The sequence below is a fragment of the Nansenia antarctica genome, assembly GCF_963989245.1.
Source record: "Nansenia antarctica genome assembly, chromosome: 2".
NCBI classification, from domain to species: Eukaryota; Metazoa; Chordata; class Actinopteri; order Argentiniformes; family Microstomatidae; genus Nansenia; species Nansenia antarctica.
In genome coordinates this window covers 30,775,471-30,791,150 of record NC_137675.1, presented here as the reverse complement: position 1 = coordinate 30,791,150, position 15,680 = coordinate 30,775,471, and the positions used below count along the sequence as shown (strand labels likewise).

At 50.1% G+C, this 15,680-nt stretch overlaps 1 pseudogene across 1 annotated transcript; it reads left to right on the top strand.

Moving 5' to 3' along the window:
- The first annotated feature begins 8,907 nt into the window (after window positions 1-8,907).
- LOC308150943 (histone H3.2-like) lies at window positions 8,908-9,317 on the top strand (annotated as a pseudogene). Its single transcript has one exon. The product of its transcript is annotated as a histone H3.2-like (transcript).
- Window positions 9,318-15,680: the final 6,363 nt, after the last annotated feature.

The window sequence follows — 15,680 nt, the reverse complement described above, 5'->3', positions numbered from 1 at the left end:
ACCACAAGCTGAGACTATCTAGGACTTCCGCTGTATTAAATGTCACGCTGGAAGTTCATGAATGGAGGTCAGACTACAAGTTAGGGAGCAGTTTCACTGGTCTATGCAATTATGTTGAGCAGACCAGAATATTGCCACTTAAAGCTGTTTTAGGACCACAAGCAGCTGCTGGCATGACTGAAAAGTAACATTATTGTTAATGGCACACACCGCGCACATTTCTTCTCCCGTGGGAACATAATTAACTCTTTACAGCAACAAACACGGTAAAACTCCGACCTCAACACATGAAGGATTACAAATGAAACATTGAATCATAGCCTACTGCTAGCAAGCAAACCATGGCATGTTCTTAGCCATAGCAAACATTGCAAATTTACCATTAGTACGTTACTAGGTTACTACAAAATGTCGACTGATAATAACAAACTTTCAGCTTACCTCAATATGCTTTTTCAAATTAGACGGTGAGTTTTTGAAGGCCATTAGCTCGTGGTACTTGGGTGCGCAGAGCTTGCAGCGCATTCGAAAGGAGTTGTTTTTGCATCCAACCATTTCAAAAAATTCTTCCAGGTACGGCCAGGGATGGAGAAGGGTTGGCTGATCTTCCTGGCTATCATTCCTGGTTGATGCTGGTGCTTGGTTGGGACATTTCGCTGTTATTTTGAGTCTCTGGCACGGTCACGGACATCTTTGGCTACATACATCTGCTTTCCTTGCTGGAGTGTGATTTGTGTCATGTGCAGCAGATGGAATGCATCTCGTACAAACCAATAGGGTGTCTGAATGGTATAATGTTTATACTTCTTGTCACAGCTCCGCCCCTGGCTCATCAGACGTCGATCAGTGAACGATTAAGAGCGCCCCTGGCTCATCAGACGTCGATCAGTGAACGATTAAGAGCGCCCCTGGATCATCAGACGTCGATCAGTGGACGATTAAGAGCGCCTATTATAGGGTTAGGCTAGGGTATCGGATAACGTCAAGAGTAGCAGGAACGAGCATATGAACCAACCATTAAGTGGTTACGATCTGGCGATGACTGGAAGCAGGAGCAGAGCTTAAGTAGGAGCCAGTCGCGGTCTTATTCGTCCACACCTGGCACCACTGATTGATGGCTGATGATCCAGGGGCGCTCTTAATCGTTCACTGATCGACGTCTGATGAGCCAGGGGCGCTCTTAATCGTTCACTGATCGACGTCTGATGAGCCAGGGGCGGAGCTGTGACACTTCTCATCCAACCACAATCAAATTCACTCTATCCGGATGGCGCGACTTATCTGGATAGGTTTTTTTTGTGTGTGTTTTTTTTAACGATGAAAAGCTGTAATGAAAACAAGCTGAAATGCAATAGGAGTAACGAGGCTATTTTTAAAATGTAAGGAGTAGAAAGTACAGATAATTGCGTGAAAATGTAAGGAGTAGAAGTAAAAAGTCGGCTGAAAAATAATTACTCCAGTAAAGTATAGATACCCAAAATTTCTACTTAAGTAAGGTAACGAAGTATTTGTACTTCGTTACTTGACACCTCTGCTTGCTAGCAATGGTTAGCCCCCAAACTCCTGCCCAGTCACTCCGCTCTTCCATTTATTTAAGCTTGGCGGGCAGCTGTGGCGCAGGAGGTAGAGCCGTCTAATGATCGCATGGTCGGCAGATTGAACTCCGGCTGGCCCCATGTCGAGGTGTCCTTGGGCAAGACACTGAACCCCAAATCGCTCCCCGCCTTGCATGGTAGCTTGCCGCCTTTGGTGTGTGAATGTGGTGCCAGTGGTAACTACACAAATCTAGTGCGTGTGATGTGTAGATGACTTACTTACTTTAGACAATTATACACTGTGCATGATTTTGTTTCTAGCCCAGGACCAACACATGGCTCAATCTATGAGCCCTTTTATTAGGTGAGCCAGGTGTGTTATGAACCCTTTATTAGGTGAGCCAGGTGTGTTATGGCTGAGCTGTTAATCTTCAGGACCAGGGTGTTATGGTAGCACTAGCAAAAGAGTCAAGTGTGGCAGAACCCCAGAACAGACGGACACAAGAGGCAAACTAACAATAAAAGGATTTATTAAAATGATGGACAAAAGAATAAACCTACTCTAACGGGGCCTAAGTGGGGGGAATGTGTGGATGCCAGAGAACTGGATAATGTAAATGAGGTGTGAGTGGGACTGTACTCTATGTGTCTGGGTGTGAGTGTCTAGCGTGCAAAACTAGTGTGGTGTAGATATGTAGATGAGTGAAGTGTTGAAATATGTACGTGTACTAACCAGTCCAGAGCAGAGAGGGGGAATAGTCGGCAGGCAGGCAGACGGGGGGTTAGGCAGGAGGAGTGGGCGGCAGGCAGGCAGGGGGTTAGGCAGGAGGAGTAGGCGGCAGGCAGGCAGGGGCATAGGCAGGAGGGGTGGTCGTTAGGCAGGCAGGGACATAGGCAGGAGACGTAGTCGATAGGCAGGCAGGGGGTCTAGGCAGGGGGAGGCAGGTTCCACATGGGTCAAAATAATCAAGCGTCGGAGGAAGGTTTCTGGGGCTTCTTATAGGGCTGCCTCCTCCTGAGTTGATAGCTGGACCCAGCTGTCTCCACTTGAGCCTGATGAGGCTCAACGAGCGCCAACGAGGCAGGAGGGGGCGGAGCCGATGAGGGATTCACAACAGTACCCCCCCCCTTAGGGGAGGCACCTGACGACCGTCCTGGAGCGTCCGGGTGGGCCAGATAGAAATCCTCCAGGAGTGTGGGGTCGGCGAGGTAGGACGGGGGCACCCAGCTCCGGTCTTCGGGGCCGTAACCCACCCAGTCCACCAGATACTGGAACCCCCGTCCCCTACGGCGGACAGCCAGTAGGCGGTCAACCGTCCACACCTGGTCGCCATCCTTCAGGACCCGGGGAGGTGGGGGGGCTGGAACGGGGGGGGACAGGGGGCTAGTGGAAACAGGCTTGAGGAGGGACACGTGAAATACTGGGTGGACCTTGAGAGCAGGGGGAAGGTTTAATCGAACCGCTGCAGGGTTAATAATCCGGTCAATAGTGTAGGGCCCAACATAACGGGGATTTAGCTTACGGGAGGAGGTCTGGGCGGTCTGGAGGGGCAGGTCCCGGGCCAACAGCCAGACCTTCTGGCCGGGACGATAGGCCGGGGCTGGCACCCTCCGCCGGTCGGCACAGCGACGGGACCGCTCAGTGGCCCGCCGCAGAGCGGTCCGGGTGGTCCTCCAGATGCGCCGACACCGGCGGAGGTGGACCCTGGTGGACGGGACTGCCACCTCCAGCTCCTGTTGGGGAAAGAGAGGAGGTTGATAGCCCAAGGAGCATTCAAAAGGGGACATACCCGTGGCGGAGCTCTCCATGGTGTTGATGGCATACTCCACCCATGGTAGGTACTTGGCCCAGGAGGCGGGGTTGCTGGTGGTGACACAACGCAGGGCTGCCTCCAGGGCCTGGTTGGTCCGCTCGGCCTGTCCGTTGGACTGCGGATGGTATCCAGAGGTGAGGCTGACCGAGGCCCCAATTCCCTTACAGAAGGCCTGCCACACCTTGGAGATGAACTGGGGGCCCCGGTCGGACACAATGTTGTGGGGAATGCCGTGAAGCCTCACCACATGGAGCGTGAGGAGGTCAGCAGTCTCGGCCGCGGAGGGGAGCTTGGGAAGGGCGACAAAGTGGACAGCCTTGGAAAACCTGTCCACAATGGTTAGGATGGTGTCCTTACCCTTGGATAAGGGGAGCCCCGTAACGAAGTCTAAAGCGATGTGGGACCAAGGACGACCGGGGATAGGGAGGGGACATAGGAGGCCCGAAGGAGGACGATGGGAGGCCTTACTCCGGGAGCAGATGGTGCAGGCACCCACAAACTCCTTAACGTCCCCCCGGAGTGTGGGCCACCAAAAACGTCGGCTGATAAACTCCGCTGTCCGGTGGGAGCCAGGGTGGCAGGCAAAGTGACTAGAGTGCCCCCACTCTAGCACTTGCGGCCGGACAGTGGAGGGAACAAAAAGTCTGTGCCGGGGTCCGGTACCTGGGTCCGGCTCGGCACGCTGGGCCTGTCTGACCACCGACTCGATGGCCCAGGTGACGACACCTACCACCCGGGTAGGGGGGAGGATGGTGTCTTGGGTCACCGGCATATCCGGGGACTTCCCCGGGAACAGCCGGGAGAGGGCGTCCGCCCTGACGTTCTTTGACCCCGGGCGGTAGGTGAGGGTGAAGTCGAATCGGCTGAAGAACAGGGCCCAGCGTGCCTGTCTAGGGTTAAGCCTTTTTGCCGTCCTCATATAGGTCAAGTTCTTGTGGTCAGACCACACTAGGAACGGCAGCTTAGCCCCCTCCAGCCAGTGCCTCCACTCTCCGAGGGCAGCGTGGATGGCCAGCAACTCCTTGTTGCCCACATCGTAGTTCCTCTCGGCAGGGTCAAACCGGCGAGAGTAGTAGGCACACGGGTGGACCTTCTGGTCCTCCTCCGACCGCTGGGTGAGAACGGCCCCGACGCCCGTGTCTGAAGCGTCTACCTCCACGATGAACTGCCTGGCTGGATCCGGGTGGGCCAACACCGGCGCGGTCGTAAAGAGGCCCTTCAGGGTGGAGAAGGCCGCCTCAGCCTCAGGGGTCCAAGAGAACGGGCGAACAGTGGAGGTACAAGCAGTGAGAGGGGCCGCCACCTGGCTAAACCCCTTGATGAACCGCCGGGTAAACCCGGCGAACCCGAGGAAGCGCCGGAGTTGTGTTCGGTCGGTGGGTCGTGGCCACTCTGCCACCGCCTTAATCTTAGCCGGGTCGGCGCGCATTTGCCCTTCTTCCACGACGTTACCCAGGTACGTCACAGAGGAGGAGTGGAAGACGCATTTCTCCGCCTTGACGAAGAGACGATTCTCCAGGAGCCGTTGTAGGACCAGGCGCACGTGTTGGTGGTGTTCCTCCATGGTCGGGGAAAAGATCAGGATATCATCCAGGTAAACAACCACGAAAACATTTATCATGTCCCTCAGCACGTCATTGACCAGCTCCTGGAAGACTCCGGGGGCATTGGACAGGCCAAAGGGCATGACCAGGTACTCGAAGTGACCGAGGTGGGTGTTGAACCCGGTCTTCCACTCGTCCCCCTCCTTGACCCTAACCAGATGGTAGGCGTTGCGGAGGTCAAGTTTAGTGAACACCCGGGCGTGAGTGAGTGGCTCGAAAGTGGAACTCATAAGGGGGAGTGGGTATTTATTCTTAACAGTGATGGTGTTTAAACTACGAAAATCTATACAGGGCCTCAGGCCACCATCCTTCTTCGCCACAAAGAAGAAGCCCGCCGCGAGGGGGGAAGACGATGGTCGAATTACACCCGAGGCTAGGGACTCGGCTATATAATTGCGCATTGCCTCCTTCTCCGGGACCGAGAGGTTGTAGAGACGACCCTTGGGAAGGGCTGCCCCGGGAAGGAGGTTGATGGGACAATCATACGGCCGGTGAGGAGGAAGTGAAAGGGCGCGGTCCTTACTAAACACCATGGCCAGGTCAAGATACGTAGAGGGGACACCAGTGAGGTCCGGGGGAGAGACTAAGGGCCTGGGACCGCTGGACGGAGAGAGGGCGGAGCGTAGGCAGTTGGCATGACAGGGGATGCTCCAGCCCAAAATCCGTCCAGTGGTCCAGGAGATGTGGGGATCGTGTCTCTCCAACCACGGCCTACCTAATACTAGGGGTGCAGTGGGGGCGTGGAGGACAAGAAAACGTGCCGTCTCGACGTGATTACCGGACATGGTGAGGGTGAGGGATTCAGTGCTATGCGTGATCCTACCTAAGGGCCTCCCATCGATGGCTTGGGGGAACAAGGCATGGTCGAGGGGAACGAGCGGGCTGCCGGCCTGACGAGCGAGGGTGATGTCCATCAAGCACTCGTCGGCCCCGGAGTCAATGAGGGCGCCGGCAGAAATGGACTCCTCACCCCAGGAGAGGGTGGCTGGGAACAGCCGGTTGTGGTTCTTGATGGGTTGGGGGATCGAGGCACGGCTCACCAAAAACCCCTCCTTTAGCGAGCCGGGTCTTTTGGCCGCGCCGGGCAGGTTCGGAGGACGTGTCCGGGTCTTCCGCAATACAGGCACAGCCCGCCCCGCATTCTCTGCTCTCTCTCTTCCTGAGAGAGGCGGGACCGGCCGACCTGCATGGGCTCCTCCGCTGACTCAGAGGTGGACGGGGCTGGGGAGAGCATGGGAACCCGAGGGGGCAGGGCCGAGTGGGCGGCCGCAAAACGGGGGAGAGAGGACGTGCGGCTGGGGACCGAGTGAGGGGGCCCCACGGCGCGTTGGCTGCGCTCCTGGCGGCGCTCCCGCAGGCGCTCATCCATTTGTAGGGACAAGGTGACCAGTTCTTGAAGGGAGCCTGGGCGGTCCCGGACGATAAGGTCCTTCACCGCCTCACTCAGACCCCGCCGGTAGGCGCAAAGGAGCGCTATGTCTCCCCACCCGCTGTCGGCAGCGAGGATCCGGAACTCTAAGGTGTAGTCCGCGACGGTCCTGGAGCCTTGCCGGAGTTCCAGCATCCTGGAGGCGGCGTCCGCGCCGTCAGAGGGGTGGTCAAACAAAAAGGAAAACTCCCGGCGGAACGCCTCGTAGTCCTGGGCAAGATGTGGGTCTCTGCCCACCACGGCTATGGCCCAGTCTAGAGCCTTGTCCACCAGGAGGGACATAACGAAGGCTACTTTAGCCTCTTCTGACCCATACTTGGACGGTTGGAAAGCAAAAAAAAGTTCACACTGGGTCAGGAACCCTCTGCCCAGATCAAAGTTCCCTCCAAAGGGTCGAGGGGTAACCAGGTTGGGCTCGGGTTGGGCGGGAGCTCGCCCTGGGGGGGCTGGAACCCCCGGTGAATCAGCAGGGGGAGCAGGGACTGAAGCTCCTCCAGGGAGCGTGTTCAGCCTCAGCTGGATGGAAGCCACCGCAGAGACAAGAGTGCCCATCTGGACAGCAAGGGAGGCGAGAGCAGCTGAGGCGGAGGTGGACGACTTCTGGAGCTCAGCGATGTTACCCTGAACGGAGGGGAAAGCCTTACTCAACTCCGCCTGGAGGGACGCGAGCTCGGCCGCGTGGGCGGAAACAAGCTCGTCAACTGAATGGGACACTGGGTTGGGCTTAACTGCGGGCGTCTGCCCCGAGGTGCTGCCTTGACTCATTTTGGCTTGATTATTCTGTTATGGTAGCACTAGCAAAAGAGTCAAGTGTGGCAGAACCCCAGAACAGACGGACACAAGAGGCAAACTAACAATAAAAGGATTTATTAAAATGATGGACAAAAGAATAAACCTACTCTAACAGGGCCTAAGTGGGGGGAATGTGTGGATGCCAGAGAACTGGATAATGTAAATGAGGTGTGAGTGGGACTGTACTCTATGTGTCTGGGTGTGAGTGTCTAGCGTGCAAAACTAGTGTGGTGTAGATATGTAGATGAGTGAAGTGTTGAAATATGTACGTGTACTAACCAGTCCAGAGCAGAGAGGGGGAATAGTCGGCAGGCAGGCAGACGGGGGGTTAGGCAGGAGGAGTGGGCGGCAGGCAGGCAGGGGGTTAGGCAGGAGGAGTAGGCGGCAGGCAGGCAGGGGCATAGGCAGGAGGGGTGGTCGTTAGGCAGGCAGGGACATAGGCAGGAGACGTAGTCGATAGGCAGGCAGGGGGTCTAGGCAGGGGGAGGCAGGTTCCACATGGGTCAAAATAATCAAGCGTCGGAGGAAGGTTTCTGGGGCTTCTTATAGGGCTGCCTCCTCCTGAGTTGATAGCTGGACCCAGCTGTCTCCACTTGAGCCTGATGAGGCTCAACGAGCGCCAACGAGGCAGGAGGGGGCGGAGCCGATGAGGGATTCACAACACAGGGTTGACGAACAGCGGGTGAGAGGTGTCCACCAAATATATCGTACCTGAAAAATATATTGAACTTTGCTGATGGGAGAGTTCAAATCACTGTGGATAGTCTGAACTATGATGGTCTTAGGAGATGGGTTCCAATAACCAGGCCTTGTTGTTACCATTTAGGGTTCTTTAACCTATTCCAACCCAAAGCCAACCCAAAAAAATCCCCCCCCCCCAAAAAGGAAAAAAAAGAAATCTGATACATGAGAAAGGTCAAAGGTCAAAGATGGTGCCAACATATCTCCAAATGGCCTAAACATATAGGTGTCCGCCTAAACATACCTGTACTAAAACAGGTACAAAGTTGCATTTGCTCACATTACTAGCATCGACTTTGGCTTTGGCAGCTGAGCAAGCTGTGCAAGGTTAACAACCTGCTGCTAAACCAGTCAAAGACCCAGGAAATCATCGTGGACTTCAGGAGGAAGTACTAATAAGACCCTGGAGTACTGATTCCTAGATGATTTGGGCTTCGTCATCAAGTTTCCAAGGTGATATTCACTGTAAAAGCTGTTGTTTTTTTAGGCGGAGACTGAATTTGAGATGTTTTATAATGTTCTAGCTCTATTTACTCTGACACAGTAACATAGATTTTGATTCTGACACTTCTACAGCCACCCCACAGGTGTTAGCTTTCATTTGATAACAAGATCATTATGAAGGCCCTTGTGATTGTGGAGATATTCTATATTCACTGTGGGCATGTCATTTTGAGCAGAAAACCAGAAAAATGAGGTGGATAAGATCTGGTTAAAATAGAACATTAAAGGATAGATTATAACAAAAGTTAAAGGATACATCTCTGTGAAGCCAGCTGTTTGGTGGAGGGGGCAAACAATGTTTGAATTTATGGCGGCAAAGGCGTGGACGGGGCTCGTGTCCAATGGCAGCCGAAGAAGGAGGTGACAACGAGCCAATGAGCTCATCTATAGTCGCCACCCAATCGGAGCACGACCAGGGCTTTATAAACCAAACTCGGAGAGCTTTTCAAGGTTATCTTCACTCCAACTGAACATAGGAAGTTAGCGTCATGGCCAGAACCAAGCAAACCGCTCGTAAATCCACCGGTGGCAAAGCCCCCAGGAAGCAGCTCGCCACCAAGGCTGCCCGTAAAAGCGCCCCGCGACCGGCGGCGTGAAGAAGCCTCACCGCTACAGGCCCGGCACCGTGGCTCTGAGGGAGATCCGTCGTTACCAGAAGTCCACCGAGCTGCTGATCCGCAAGCTGCCCTTCCAGCGCCTGGTGAGAGAAATCGCCCAAGATTTCAAGACCGACCTGCGCTTCCAGAGCTCCGCTGTGATGGCCCTGCAGGAGGCCAGCGAGGCCTACCTGGTTGGTCTGTTCGAGGACACCAACCTGTGCGCCATCCACGCCAAGAGGGTCACCATCATGCCCAAAGACATCCAGCTGGCCCGCCGTATCCGTGGAGAGCGCGCCTAAGATGACCACCCTGATCTGAATAAATCCCCAAAGGCTCTTTTAAGAGCCACCTCAATATCTCCCCGAGAGGCGTGTTTCCATATACCACCCGTCTACTCCATGAATCTTCATTATGGGTCGTCTCTCCAACTGTTTGAACCTGCTATTCTAATTAGTTGTTTAAATCCATACAAATATATACAAAAATCCTACAATATATATAGTCCTTGGGCCAAACCCCCAAATTGAACATTTCACTACCAAATTCTGGGCAAATCCTAGATGTGATTTTCTTATTCCTATACATCCCTAGATTATGTTTTGATATGATAGACCTTTTGGATTGGCAGCTTATTAGTAGTTATCACCTCGTAAAGGTACGGAGTGCTTTTTTCAAAACCGGAGTTTTGCCTAGAAAAGTCCCCTGCCATATCCTGCTCCCCTTCGCATGATTCGCGCCTAGCTGTGCTGTGATTGTGATAGAGACATGAGCCCTTTCATGTTCTTTATGCGCCTGAGTCTCCTAAACACGTAGAGACAAACCCCGAGTCGATCAATGATTCCTACGATGAGCTATGGTAACTTTACCGCACCTACCCCCTACCGATGAATGCCTAATTTTTGCGGTTTTCCGGAGGTATTGTGCGGTAGGTGCGGGAAAGTTACCATAGCTCAGCGTAGGAAGCTCTGATCGACTCGGGGTTGATCTCTACTTGTTCAGGAGACCCAGGCGCATAAAGCTAACCTGGCTCATGTTTCTATCACAAGCACAGCCCGAGCTATGCGCGACTGACGCGAAGGGGAGCAGAATATGGCCGGGGACTTTTTGATGGGTAAAACATTTTACCTAATAGATATCACCATGAAACTTCCCCAGTTGATTACTTACATTGAGACAATAATTTTTTGTATTACAAGTTTTCAGAAATGTTCTGTTTAAATATGCAAATGATGTATTATCTACTTAAAATATGAGTTAATTTGCATATCTTTAAAGAACATTTGGACCACAGATTGGATAAAGACAGTAATTAATTACTATACATCCCTAGAATATTATTTGATGTGATAGACCTTGTTGGACCTTGTTGTTAGTAGTTTAATACCTTATCCCCTCTTAAAGTATGGACTGCTGTCATTTAAAATGTGTGTTAGCCTACGTTCTGTACGGGAGTGGACCCGAATGCAGGACACTGAGGCGGAGGCAGATGAACAGTTACATTTATTTAGCCCACAAGGCAGTGAAAGCTGTAGGTGTATGGAGTCCGGTGGTAGGTGTGGTCCAAAATTGGGAGATGTTTTCTGATTTCTGCCGCCCTCAACAAAGTTCTCCATAAGTCCAGGTTTTGGGGTGACACCAGGTTTGAGTTGGAGTCATCATCAGAGCAGTGGATGATGCTGTCCATAATCAGAGCAGTGGATGATGCTGTCCATGATCAGAGCAGTGGGTGATGCTGTCCATGATCAGAGCAGTGGGTGATGCTGTCCATGATCAGAGCAGTGGATGATGCTGTCCATGACAGAGCAGTGGATGATGCTGTCCATGATCAGAGCAGTGGATGATGCTGTCCATGATCAGAGCAGTGGATGATGCTGTCCATGACAGAGCAGTGGATGATGCTGTCCATGATCAGAGCAGTGGATGATGCTGTCCATCATCAGAGCAGTGGATGATGCTGTCCATGATCAGAGCAGTGGATGATGCTGTCCATGATCAGAGCAGTGGATGATGCTGTCCATCATCAGAGCAGTGGATGATGCTGTCCATGCCGCTTTCTTGGCAGGTTGCTGCTGCATTCACCTGAAGTTGGATCCATCATTAGACTTACACTTACTGCTGATGATGTGGGTCTCTGAAATAGAGGAATACATCTAGTTTGACATTAAATTACCAACCTTATTCTAAACTAAAATATTGTCAGGGTGCAGTAATTGGGGCAGATCTCATTACAACTTAGAGGGGCTACAAACAAGGAATCTTCTGTAAATGTAATGTAAATTAAGTTACATTAATATTACTACAATATAAAACCCTGTCTCAAGCCTGGGTACACAACAGGCTACTTTGCTAGTTTAGCTAGCTAACTAAAGTGTTATTAACTATAAATAATAATAATGCATTTTATTTGTATTGCACTTTTCATTCAAAAGAATTTCAGAGTGCTACAGAGTAAAAAAACCTAAAACATAATAAGTAAAACAACTCAAAATAAATCACAAAAATGAACACAGTTCAACAGTCAAAGGCCTGTCTTAAAAGAGTCCAGGCTCTGTACTGCCCATAGCTGGCTAGGAAGGCTGTTCCACAGGCTCTGTACTGCCCTTAGCTGGCTAGGAAGGCTGTTGCACAGGCTCTGTACTGCCCTTAGCTGGCTAGGAAGGCTGTTCCACAGGCTCTGTACTGCCCTTAGCTGGCTAGGAAGGCTGTTCCACAGGCGCTGTACTGCCCTTAGCTGGCTAGGAAGGCTGTTGCACAGGCTCTGTACTGCCCTTAGCTGGCTAGGAAGGCTGTTCCACAGGCGCTGAGAGCCGAACAGAAGGCTCGGTCCCCCATGGTGCGGAGCCTGGTATTGGGGACCTGGAGGAGCAAACTGTTTGAAGACCTGAGGGTGCGGGTGGAGGTTTGTGGAGTGATGAGTTCTTGTAGATAGGGAGGTGCGTGTCCGTTGATGCATTTGTGGGTGAGAAGAAGGACTTTGTAGTCAACCCTGAATGAGACAGGGAGCCAGTGTAGTGAGTGTAGAACAGGGGTTATGTGCTTGTATTTGTGGACTCTCATCAGGATCCTGGCAGCGCTGTTCTGGATGTATGGCAGCTTCTGTATGCTTTTGCCAGGAATCCCGATGAAGAGCATTGCATTTATTCATGCATTGAATATTGCAGTAGTCAAAGGCATGGACAAGTTCTCTGCATCTGACAGGGTTAGAGTGGGACGGAGTTTGGAAATATTTCTGAGATGATAGAAGGAGGTTTTGCACAGGTGTTTTATTTGGTCACTGAAGGTCAGGTGAGGGTCAAACCTAACCCCCAGATTTGAAACTGAGGAGGAGAAGAGGATGACTTGACCCTCGAAGGTGAGCTGTGATATGGGCGAAGACTGAACCTGGTGTGGGGTGCCAACAAGACGAGCTTCGGATTTGTTACTGTTTAACTGAAGGAAGTTGTTGTTCATCCATGCCTTTATCTCCTCAAGACAGGTGGTGAGACATGACATGGCTGCAGAGGGGCTTGGGGTAGTTTTAATGTAGAGCTGTGTGTCATCAGCATAACAATGGAAAGACATCCCATATCTGGTGATGACACGACCGAGGGGGAGCATGTAGGTGATGAAGAGGATGGGGCCGAAAACCGACCCCTGTGGAACACCACAGGTAACAGGGAGAAGTCTGGACTTGCATCCTCCCAGTGAGACGTATTCAGTCCTGCCAGAGAGATAGGACTGAAACCACTTCAGTGCAGAGTCTGAGAGTCCAATGGTGGTGTGGAGGCGCTCTAGGAGGATAGTGTGATCCACCATGTCAAATGCTGCTGTCAGGTCCAGGAGGATGTCATTAGCAGTTCATTCGTCACCCTTAGCATAGCCGTTTCTGTACTCTGTGGGCTGAGCGAAAGCCTGACTGAAATCTTTCAAACAGGTTGTTGTGTTTGAGGTGATCCTGGAGTTGGGAAGCAACTTCCTTCACTAGCACCTTGGACAGGAAGGCAAGGTTGGTGTATGACTTGAGCAGAGCAGTGGGAATGGGGTCCAGGGCGCAAGTGCATGATTTCATTCCTCTAAGGATTTCCATAATGTGGCTCTGTTGAACCTCTGTGAAACATGGGAGAGATGGCAAACTCCCAGGCGAGGGGTTGGTAGCAGAGGGAGACAGAGAGGAAGAGCTGGGCATCAGAGAGCGAATGTTGTTGACCTTGGATCTGAAAAAGTCAATGAAGCTGTTACATCGCTGCTCTGTAGCCTCAGTAGTGGGAGATGGTTGTGGCTTCAGGAGATGATTTATGGTAGAAAAAACTAGCTAGCTAGTTATAATAATAATAATAATAATAATAATAATAATAATAATAACTTGCATTTACATAGCACCTTTCAGGGAACCCAAGGTCGCTTCGTTATCTAACCAGTAACCAGCTATACATTACCACTAACTCTAAACTAGCTTGCTAACTTACCTCTAAATATGGATCTGGCTGGGGCTAAGTTAATTTATTTGAGGAGGTAAACACACACTTTATTTGTTTTAAGCACTTTGTTTTAGATTGTTATTCTGGAAAACTATGTAAATTAACGCATATTTTAAGTAGATAATGTATCATTTGTATATTTAAACATACAAATTCAGAAAACAATAAATGTACCCATCCATGGGTTTGACCTTTCATCTGACTCCGCCTCAGTGTCCTGCATTCGGGTCCACAAGTCCCCTGCCATATTTTGCTCCCCTTCACGTCAGTCGCGCATAGCTCGGGCTGTGCTTGTGATAGAGACATGAGCCAGGTTAGCTTTATGCGCCTGGGTCTCCTGAACACGGAGAGACCAACCCCGAGTCGATCAGAGCTTCCTACGCTGAGCTATGGTAACTTTCCCGCACCTACCGCACAATACCTCCGGAAAACCGCAAAAATTAGGCATTCATCGGTAGGGGGTAGGTGCGGTAAAGTTACCATAGCTCATCGTAGGAATCATTGATCGACTCGGGGTTGGTCTCTACGTGTTTAGGAGACTCAGGCGCATAAAGAACATGAAAAGGCTCATGTCTCTATCACAACCACACCACAGCTAGGCGCGAATCATACGAAGGGGAGCAATATATGGCAGGGGACTTTTCTAGGCAAAACTCCGGTTTTGAAAAAAGCACTCCGTACCTTTACGAGGTGATAACTACTAATAAGCTGCCAATCCAAAAGGTCTATCATATCAAAACATAATCTAGGGATGTATAGGAATAAGAAAATCACATCTAGGATTTGCCCAGAATTTGGTAGTGAAAAATGGTTTGGCCCAAGGACTAATACAAATATGAAGATTCATCAAATAACTTTAAAATATACATTAATAATAATGTAATATACATTTATTATAAGTATAATAATAGGCAGCATATAGCCACCAGGGAGGTAACGAGACACAGATGTGCAGACTAATGACTGAGACAGAACCATACACAAGATCGCCAGGAGAGGGCCCCAGACGTCACACAATACCATAATTCATATTCCGCGTGTGTGTGTGTGTGTGTGTGTGTGTGTGTGTGTGTGTGTGTGACCCTACCATTAGTTCCAGCATGGTGATGGTGTAGTTCTGAGGTTCCCACGGCGGCAGTAACGTCATTAAAACACAGAGCGAACACATCAGATAACTGTTCAATATTACATCTGTAAGCTATCATTGATTACTTGACTTCTCAATATGTACGATGCATTGCCTGTAAATGTCATGACGTAATGATCATATTTTACACGAGCTGACTGTTTGTTTTCTGCCTCTTCGACAGAGCAGAAAGCAGTACCAGAGAAGCAGCGCAACAAAGACCAGAAATACAGACAACATCAATACTGGATCAAATACAAATAAAATAGGCCTACTATTCATGTTGATAATGTAAATTGTGATTTTTGTTATTTTGTCTGGATATGGTTGCTTGAAATAATAGATAGGGCCTATATTTATCTATATGTTGTATTTTGTTGTTGTATTATAATGTATTATTAGGCTATTGAATTGTATCGTATTATACTGTAATGTATTGATTTTGTGTGGACTCCACTAATAGTAGCCATTGGTTAATGGCTAATGGAGATCCAAATAAACAAACAGACAACCCCCCCCACAATATGTTTGTCATTTTCTTGTTTTATAACCCAAAAAAACATACAATAACAAAGACCAGAAACGCAGACACACACAACTTGCATCAATACTGGATCAAATACAAAGAAAACAAAACTTTCCTCTACTTTGTATAACATAATATTCTCAGACATAGCCTATATTCCTGGCGTCAGTCTAATACTTTGTTCTCTTCTGAAAATCTGTAAAATCTGTTGATTTAAAGTAAATTGCCAGGTCATTGTAAAAAAAATATGTTATATCTTTATTTATTGACTCTTGGTTCAATAGGCTATTAAGATGGTGTTGTGTTTCTGTTGCGTCAAGATGCAAGATCTGCGGCGCAGATCAAAATGAACGAGACGGGAACGTGTGTAGAAATAAGGTTTCTCTTTATTCAACCAGAGAGTTTGTAAGCAGATGATGTATGCAGTAGCTTGGAATCAGAATGCTGCTCCCTGAATTCCAGGAATCTCGTTCTAAATGATGCAATCAGCAGTGATAGAGTTAAAGCTGATGAATCCTATGGTAAATATTCTAGGGTAAACCACACTGCAATT